This window comes from Callithrix jacchus, chromosome 17 (assembly GCF_049354715.1).
Source record: "Callithrix jacchus isolate 240 chromosome 17, calJac240_pri, whole genome shotgun sequence".
Lineage (NCBI taxonomy): Eukaryota > Metazoa > Chordata > Mammalia > Primates > Cebidae > Callithrix > Callithrix jacchus.
In genome coordinates this window covers 40,651,304-40,661,655 of record NC_133518.1, presented here as the reverse complement: position 1 = coordinate 40,661,655, position 10,352 = coordinate 40,651,304, and the positions used below count along the sequence as shown (strand labels likewise).

The following is a 10,352-nucleotide window of genomic DNA, read 5'->3' as shown; positions in this document are numbered from 1 at the left end:
CAAATTCTCTTATAGCTCACTTTTTGTCTTCCTTTTCTTTTGGCCTGAGATGGACCTTGCTCTATTAGATAGTCTCCATCTATGATATAATACTCAGGTTCTTTAGAAGGACAGAATTAATGAAATTATATATATATTACACTTAAAAAATATATATATATAATTTAAAAATATATATATTGTTATGGGGGAAAGATGTAGGCTGGGAGGCTAGGCCAGTCTAACCTTTTCACATTTTTCCATCTGCTTTATATTTGCTGGCAGCTTATTAGAGTTTGCCCAAACAGATGAAGGGTGAGGCTGCCTTCCCCAGTCCACTGACTCAAATATTTATCTCCTCTGACAACACCTTCACAGACACACCCAGGATGAATACTTGTCTCCTTCAATCTAATCAAGGTGACAGTATTAACCATTACAAGTCCACCCTTTGTCAACCTGAACCCATACACATCTCCTGAGATCATAATCTTCAAATAAACACAATAATAAGGACATAATTATGCCCCACATAATACAACTGTCCTTTGTACAGCCAGAAACACACCAATCCTCAACCCAAATACTATTACATAAAGTTAACGATACTTAAATGCTGATGTGAAGTCAATACATCTTATTGTCACACGATAAAGGAAAAAGGAAATAAAATGAAGATATTTTCTTAGTACAAGTGTATACATGCACAAACATGTTTTTAACAAAAGAAAGAGGGAACACTCATGACAATTATAGTCTCCATTTCTGCAGCTGGTCACATGGTTGTAGCTGGTATTGATGGCTACCTTCTTCTACTACCCGTTTTGTATTCCCTTTGCCTTCAGCAAGAATGTCAGAAGGTTGTGGGGACTTTTTCTTGGTAGAGTGACTCAAACTTTCATTCCTGAAGGGTCTGGTCTATTTGTAGTCCTGCCTGGATAGGGCTGTTGTAGTTTCCCATTGATCTTAATCACAGGACATGGTAATTCCAACAGAGGCCATAATGGAGTGCCTATATTCCACACATACTCTTCCTTACCTCTGTTGTGGAGTAGTAGACTGATTTCATCTTGATAGCCTGGCTCAATCATCCTTGCCAACATTGGAACTCCCTTCTTAGCCTGTTGCCTTAAAGGTAGGAGGAGACTAAAGTTTCCAGCTGGTAATCTCAACTTCCAGTTTAATGGAATTGTTGTTGTGTCTCCTGGTGGTAGTGTTCCTCCTTTTGGAACCAGCAGAATGTAACGTCATGGGAACAGGAAGCAAAAATTTTGCTAGTGTATCACCAGGGGTGATGGCAAACGGTACCACTTCCACTTCCACCCCTTGATTCCTGGACCCATGAATCCTGGCTATGGGAGAACAGTACCATATACTGGATGCAGATTGAGTGTACATGGCCTTCTGGAGAACTTTACCCCAGCCCTGCAAAGTATTGTCACCTAGTTGGCATTGTAATTGTGACTTCAAAAGGCTATTCAATCATTCTATCAATCCAGCTGCTTCAGGATAATGGGGAACATGGTAAGACCAGTGAATTCCATGAACATGAGCCCACTGCCGCACTTCTTTAGCTGTAAAGTGAGTGCCTTGGCCAGAGGCAATGCTGTGTGGAATACCATGATGGTGGATAAGGCATTCTGTGAGTCCACAGATGGTAGTCTTGGCCGAAGCATTGCCTGCAGGATAGGCAAACCCATATGTGGAGTCAGTGTCTATTCTAGTGAGGACAACCCTCTTCCCTTTCCATGATAGAAGAGGTCCAATGTAATCAACCTGCCACCACATAGCTGGCTGATCACCTGGAGTAATGATGCCATATCAAGGGCTCAGTGTTGGTCTCTGCTGCTGGCAAATTGGGCACTCAGCAGTGGCCATAGCCAGGTCAGCCTTGGTGGGTGGAAGTCCATGTTGCTGAGCCCATGCATATCCTCCATTCTTGGTACCATGGCCACTTTGTTCAGGGACCCATTGGGTGATGACAGGGGTGGCTGGGGAAAGAGGCTGTGTGTTGTCCACAGAATGGGTCTTCCTATGCACTTATTAAAATCCTCCTCTGCTAAGGTCACCCATTGGTGAGCACTCACATGACATAAAAATATTTTCATGGTTTTTGACCACTCAGAGAGGTCCATCCACCTACCTCTTCCCCAGATTTCTTCATTGACAATTTTCCAATCATGCTCTTCCAAGTCCCTGACCATCCAGCCAAATCATTGGCTACAGCCCATGAATCAGTATATAATCACACATCTGGCCATTTCTACTTCCATGTAAAGTGCACAACCATATACAATGCTCAAAGTTCTGCCCACTGGGAAGATTTCCCTTCACTGCTGACCTTCAGGGATGTCCTAGAAAGTGGCTGAAGTGATACAGCTGTCTACTTTTGGGGTGGTGCTTACACATTGTGCAGAACCATCTGTAAAGCAGGTCCTAGTCTTCACTTCCTGTTGACTCATCATAGGGAACTGCCCATGAGGCTATTGGTAAGGCTGGGGGAGAGAAGGCAGGATAGCAGAAGTAGAGACCATGGACGTTTGAGTCACTTCCTCAGGTAACTTAATTGTGCTTTCAGGACCTGCTTGAGCCTGGTCACATATATACTACTTGCATTTGATGATGGAATGCTGCTGTGCACGACCCATTTTATGGCTTGATGGGTCAGAAAGCACCCAGTTCATGATAGGCAGTGCAGGTTGCATGGTGACTTGATGACCCCTAGTCAAACATTCGGTTTCCACCAAAGGCCAGTAACAGGCCAAGAGCTGTCTCTCAAAAGGAGAGCAGTTATCTGCAGAAGATAGTAGAGCCTTGCTCCAAAATCCTAGAGGCCTCTTCTGTGATTCACCTGTGAGGGCCTGCCAAAGACTCCAATCAGAATCCCTATCTGCCACTCATACCTCAGCTACCACTGGATCTGTTGGGTCATATGGCCCAATGGCAAAGCAGCTTGCCCAGCAGCCTGGGCCTGTTGTAGAGTCTTCTCCTGTTCTGGACCTCACTCAAAACTGGCAGCACTTGGGGTCACTTGATAAATGGGCCAGAGTAAAACACCCAAATAAGGAATGTGTTACCTCCAAAATCCAAATAGGCCTTTCCCACCATAGTAGCCCTCACTCTACCAGTCAGCCAATGTGGGGGTTCTGCCATTTGCTAAGTATGTCTATATCAACTACCCATTCTGGCACTGGGAAATGACCACAGGATGAGTCGGGGGACCCACTGGACCCACTGTAAGTCGGATCTGAGCCAAATTCCTCAGAGTAGTATCACCAAAAATATATTCTCATGGTGGAGATAAAATGGAAAACGTGTTTTGTATCACACATGGCCTTCTCTGTGTGAAGAGCTCTTCAGTTTCATTTCAACTTTCATGAAGGAAATTCTACAGCTGTGGGAATCCACTTCAAAAACAATAGACTAAAAAAGAAAGAAGAAAAATGAAATCCATTATACTGATGCATCACTCTTCTGTTTTGCCCTGTTTCTTCAATTTGTAAAGTGCACACCAAAGACCATTAGGGAACATAATTTGAATTGCTTCATTGCAAACTTAAAGTGCTGAGGAAAAAAAAAAGAGAAAAACTGTAGCAAAACGGAAACAGGCTTTTGATTTTCTAATACCTGAAATTGATTGTCACTTTTATTTCTGAAGTTATATTAAGCTTTTTCCTCAAACTAAATTATAAATACTTGCTTCTGACACTAAAAAGGAACATGCATATCTAGAAGTCCCATGCTTCCTGCCCACATTCACATACACAGACAGGCATAGTAGCGTGTTTGGCTGTGTAAGCCATGCTTTGGACCACACATCCAGCAACACTGCAGTGATCAAGTGGGCACCCCAGGGTCTATGAGTCTACTCTGTGCCAAGGATCATGAACAATGGTAGAACAATGGCACAGACCTCTGTAGTAGAAGCAAGGCTATCCAGCCACAGAAGCTTTGGGTTCTACTCCCTGCAGTGAAGTGCTTACTTCTGGGACTGTTTCCCAGACCAATGTTGCATACCACATATGAGTACCTAGGAGTACTGCTCTTCTCACCCTTGCTCTTGCTGAATACATGCAAATTGGACTGACCTAATATGTTAATGCTGAAAAGCTGAGGTGGCCCTCACTGACAGCCAGCATCCTTTGTGTGTTTGTAGATGCCAGAACTGGCATCTACAGTCATAATTCATATAATTGTATACTCCTCACACTCAATATTTTCCTCAAGTAATTCTTTATATTTCAGCTGCCTGTGGCCTCTGCACACTTATGTTAAGATGTCAAATACAACCAGAAAACCTATGAATATTATAATGAACAGCCAGATGTCGCCTGAATCAGTTTCACCTGATAAGGAAAGTTTTATAGTTATCCCCCTAAAAAGCATAGTGTCAGAAATTTTGCTGCCTAGTGAAAGAAACTACTACATTGTTACATAGCTCTAAACAAGGATGTTTCTGTTTCTGTTTCATTTTCTAAACTGAGCTAAAATCTGTCCTATAACATCTAGACTCTCCTCTTAGCTCCACCATCCTGGATAGAATCCAGTAAGTGAGTCTGCTAATGAAAATTTGCCCAAAGCAAGTGGTTCTTAAAGTGCGCCTCTCAGAGTGTACACCACCTTTCCCTGAACTCCTCATTCCTCTCCTCTCTCTGGATACAGCAGTCCCATCTGCCTTTCACATTGAGATCCTAAGAGAGATTTCATTTTCAGAATGGGCTCTTGTGTTCCATTCAAAGAGACCCCTGCCTAATCCCATAAGGCATACAGAAATTGTTCAGCCCTGGGAAATCTGTGGACACATGCAGTGAGTGTCCACTCTTCAGGAAGCCCAATGTGGGAGCTTAATGTGGTCTATTCCCACAAGCTACATAAATTACTTACATAAATTAAATCAAGGGAAAGAGAACAAAAGTGTAAGATGCTTTATAGCTTGCTTCTTGTGGGGTAATTGATTATTTTCCATGCCTGTGACATTATAAATCTAGCAGAGAATAGAGGAAGCTGGCCTATCATTGCCCCAGATAAGAACAGGAAAGTTGGACATGAAGTCCTCATTTTCAGTTATCTATTTTGCTTATAAAGAGACCGCTCACTTTAAGGGGAAAGAAAAAGTGACCAGGCTGTGTTGCAGAGCCTGACCAGGGATGACTCTCTTTGAGTATCTCCTTCCTAAGATGGGTTTTTGTTCTTTGTGAAATACATGAAGTAAGGCCTCACATGTCAGGACTGAGAAACCAGGGCAGGTCATATCTGTTACCTCAGTTTTTCTTGAGTAGAAAATGAAGCAACTTCATTCAGAAACTTGACTAATAATTATCTCTTGGCATTTTGAATGTTTTATTCACTACTGTATAAAAAGTAACTATCCATTTAGTTGAGGCCTGGAAGAGAAGAAAATCTTCTCTTCTGCTAATATATTATAGAAGAAAGAGAAGAAGGAAAAGCAGGAGGAAAGGAGAAGTAGAAGACAATGAAAAGGAAAAGAAGATGGAGAGAGCAGACAGGGAAGGGGAAGGACAGGGGAATGAAAAGAAAGGAAAAATTTCCGACTCTGGATCTAACGGCCAAACTGGTTCAGCTGCCTGTTAGGGGTGAGTAGTCTGTTTGACTGTAGCCCTGCTTAGATAATGAGCAAATAACAGTATTAGTCCTATTTACCCCTTGTGTCTCATGATGTCTGCTACATTCTGGGGCTTCACTATCTTTGGGATAGGTCCCTTTAGGCCTTGTAGCCTTCCACTATGGGATTTCTTAGAGGGCCTTGGTGAGGAAGTAAACAGGGCCTGATCTCCATGTGTACTCAGCCAGACTGCAAAGTTGGATCCCACTTCTTTTTTTTTTTGAATCTCTAAACTCAATTTCTTGGCACCACTTGGCTCAGAATCTAATATGGAGTGCCCTAGTATTATAAGAACTATACTAACCAGCCTGGCTCCTCTTGGGCCAGAACTCCCTGCATCTCTCTGGTATAATAAAAATAAATGCTGCTCTTCTGTGCCTGGGTTCAGATTTGGTGACATGACTGTCAGTCTTTCTAAGCCAGGAGTTCAAGACACACAATTGTTATGAATTAAACGTGTCCCTCCTGAATTCATAGGTCGAATTCCTAACCCCTATGTGACAGTGACTGTATTTGGAGATAAGTTCTTTATAAAATTAAGGTTAAACAAGGTGATAAATAAGGATCTATCCCAATCCAGTAGAGTTAGTTTCCTTATAAGAGGAGACACCAGAGAATTTCCTTGCTCTGTCTCCATGATGTGAGGACACGGTAAAAAGGCAGCCATTTGCAGGCCAGAAAATGAGTCCTCACTAGAGACTGAAGCTTCCAGATCTTGATCTTTGACTTTCCAGCTTCAAGGACTATGAGAAAATAAATTTGTGTTCATTTAAGCTATGTAATCTACAGTATTTTGTTATGGCATCCAAAGCAGGCTAGGATAATAGATGAGTAAAACATGTGCCTGTCTCAAAGTTTTCCAAGGAACGTATAAAAATAACATGGCTTCCAAGTGTCTATCAATGGACATGTTATAAAGGGTTTTCACACTATTATTAAATTAGATCCTAATTGCAGATTCAAGTGGTACATTAAGGTATAAATTTTACAAAAGGGGAAAAGATGGAAGGTAATTTGCACAGTATCATCCTGGGAGTCAGAGTCTGAGCTTGCACCCAGATCACTGTTCTTTGCCTAACACTAAGCTGCTCTCACAAGTACACCTTCACATTGTGATGTCTTCTGAAAATCTGATAAGGTTTCAATGTCTTTACACAAACATCTATCAAAGTATTTAAAGGGAGAATTTTTAGTCATGCTTTCTAACCTAAAGGTGACAGACGGGTTTCATCTTGTAAGTTAATGGTGACTGCCTGAGATTGGCTGCCAATCCGTTGTACTGACAAAGAGTCTGAGGCCATGCAACAAAGAATGCCCAGATCAACTAATAATGTCTGCCACAAGCACAGGAAGTGGAATGTGCAGCTTGAGAACTTAGGAATACTGCTGCTCCTCCAAACTTCAGGATGAAATGGAGCATTTGTGGGTGAAAAAAGAATCCTCCAGTGTGATGAATAGAAATATTATAAATAAGGTTGGTCAAGGAAAATTTTTTTCTCTCTTAGAATTCTTATTTAGTCTCTCTGGTAGCATCTCTCTAAGTTTTCATTTTTTTCTATTGTTGTGAAAAGTTAGGACCTCAAAACCAAATTCCAGAAGATATTCCTCCCATGAAGCTTTATATAGAAGATAATGAGTGTTTGAGGGAACAAAGTCTTTAAGATTTTACAGTAAAAGCAGAAGCAGATTTCATGAAGGACTGATAAGAAGGGGAAAAACTGGTTCTCAAGAACATTCCCAGCAACTGTTTCGTAACTGGGAGAACAATTGCACATGTAATCAGAGAGTATACAACTGTGATTATAGTGGATTCTACCAAGAGACACAATAATTCTACTATAATTATATATCAGCAGTTAGGCCTCAAAGTCTTTTTTTAGAAAATAATGACTACAAGTTTTATAGGAATAGATCCATGATAACAAGAGACATAAGGAACGGTAAGAACCCTTGTGACCAAGGAAGTGGTATCCCACCCCTCTCCACTCCTCTATTTTAAACCTTCTCCAAAACAAATTCTTATTGCAGAGGACAGTAAGCCAAAGCACATTCAGCTTTTAATTTTAATTCTTATCATTCACTCTTGCATAAAGTAAACTCATGCTTTCAAAACAGATAATTTTAGAATTATTTAAGATGTAAAGTAGCTTAAACAAGACTGGTTAATTTGGCAGTACTTACTGGTAGACATGGCTTCACACAACTGCTTTTCTTACCTAAAGCTTATAAAATGCCACTCTCATTTACCTAAAATGATGAAGGCATTCTTATTGTTATGGAAACCAGATATATATAAAAAACATTATTTTACGATACAATTAGAATGTTTTAATTCCTCATGCTTTTTAAAGTTATGATTCTAGAAGTTAATGCTTTTTCCATTAACTTTTAAAAGCAGTTTTCCTAATGATCTTGCCTCAGCTGTCTTTTACCTGGGTGCTATGAGCCACATGTTTTTTCCACCCAGTATTTATGTTCGTGAGAAAAGCTCCCTGGAAAAGTAAACAATGCAGTTGAATTTCTAATATGGCTCTTTTAAAATGAAGGTAATAACTATAAAACTGTGGCACAAAAAATTGCAGCAAGCTTGTGGCTCTAGCATAAGCATGGAAATTTTGTGTAAAAATGAGGTAAGGAAGATCCAAACCAATTATTATCTCAGTGACGTGTTTCTCTTTACTAAAAACATAATGCTTTGTCCTTATTTCATAAAATACTTATTTTGAAATGAAAAACTGGTTACCCAAATACCCCTTATTTGAAAATAGGACTCAAAAAAGATGAGAGAATTAACCTGAAGTATAATAATATGCAAATGCTTCAAATTATTTTTAAAGTCATAGGACAAAAAATATTCCATTGTAGTTACAGCAGACGTCAAATTTTTGATGCAAGTTATCAGATTGAGAATAATGCTATCTTAACTTTATAAGACACTTTAGTGCTCCCAACTCCCACCTGCTTGTGGCCCAGGTATCATTTAGGCCCCTCTCCTGTGGGACCTGAGAGACAGAACTTGACCATTGCTTGATGAAAGCTCCATCTCTTCCTCAAGTTTCCCTCATGTATGAGGTGAGAAGACAAAAATATTCTATGCTCTTAAAGTCAATTCAGCCTCTAGATTCCATCTGCCTCAATTTCCCAGTGTCAACTCAGATACATCACATCTCCTTTTTCAACTTCCACAAAAAGTACTGCTCATACACAGCATGTGAAAGTGTACCAAGCTTTCTGAAGATCTGGAGGCAATGGTAGACTTAGAAGAGGTTTACATGACAGCATGCAGCTAACCTCAGACGAGCGTTACTCACCTTTGTTCTTTTCCTATCTTTCAGTGTCTCCATCAATAAGGAGGTGCACTGGCCTTTCTTTTCATGGAGTTTCCTATCCATACCTTTCTAATCCTGCTGCTTTCCTCCCTTTTTGCCCCTTTTTCTCTTGGGTAAACTTTTCTCTCATCTTCAGAGTCACATGTTATCCAGTAAGATGCTCATCAAGATCCCACATCTGCCTCAATATAAGGGATCCAAGAATATATGTCCAAAAGAGAATATCACCTTTATAAAGTTTTTGGCCAACTAAAATATATAAGTGATGGGTATAGATGAAATAATCAAATGTCTTCTCACAGTATGGAGTTCATCAATTTAATCACACAATTATATTTGAAACAACACAGTATACAGGAATACACTGTTTTTTAAAATACAAATTTTTCCCACTCTCACCATTCATGAAAACTTTTCTCATTGGGCACGGATGTCTTTGCCATCAATAGAGCCATTGTTAAGTCATTCATCACAGTTTTCCAGAACATATTGTATTAGGGTACTCTAGAGGAACAGAAATAATAGGATAGACGTATACAGAAGGGGAGTTTATTAAGGAGTATTGACTCACACGATCACAAGGTTAAATCCCACAATAGGTATCTGCAAGCAGAGGAGCAAGGAGGCCAGTCTGAATTCCAAAACCGAAAAAGTGGGGAAGCCAACAGTGCAGCCTTCAGTTTGTGGTCAAAGGCCCGAGAGCCCCTAGCAAACCACTGGTGTAAGTCCAAGAGTCCAAAAGCTGAAGAAATTGGAGTCTGATGTCTGAGGGCAGGAAGCATACAATGTGGGAGAAAGATAAAGGCCAGAAGACTCAGCGAGTCTGCTCTTCCCAACTTCTGCCTGTTTTAATCTAGCTGCACTGGCAGCTGATCAGATGGTGCCCACACAGATTGAGGGTGGGTCTGTCTCTCCCAGTCATGGACTCGAATGTTAATTTCCTTTGGCAACACACTCACAGACATACCTAAGAATGATACGTTGCATCCTTCAATCCAATCAAGTTGACACTCAGGATTAACCATCATATACGTCAAGTTCATTTGTTTCTAATTAGTTCCAAGTATAGCATTTTTAATCCAATCAGCCTGCTTTTACTGAATTTTATCCAATTTCAAAATGAACACTTGTTATTTATGTTCTCCATAATTTAACCACTTAATTTGCTTTTTCAAGTGACCTTTAAGTCTTATTTTCAATAACATTCAACACTTGCAATTGAGAGGCTATGGTGGGGAATAATGACTATAGATGGGTTAAATTTCTTTGGCTTCTTTTCTGTAACCAGCTCTCTTGGGTAACCTTTATAAACAACTGAAACTAACATTGATTGAGGCTGTTTCAAGAATCTTCCCCAGTTATTTTGTCGTTCAACACAAAACTATTAAATGTCCTATAACATGAGACTTTAAGATTGCTAT

At 40.2% G+C, this 10,352-nt stretch overlaps 1 long non-coding RNA gene across 1 annotated transcript in view; it reads right to left on the bottom strand.

The window, feature by feature from the left end:
* Positions 1-3,272: 3,272 nt before the first annotated feature.
* Positions 3,273-10,352, bottom strand: part of LOC144579911 (uncharacterized) — a 44,251-nt gene continuing 37,171 nt past the window's right edge. The window contains exon 3 of the long non-coding RNA XR_013528587.1: positions 3,273-3,402. This is a non-coding gene — a long non-coding RNA (uncharacterized LOC144579911). The remainder of the gene's footprint in view (positions 3,403-10,352) is intronic.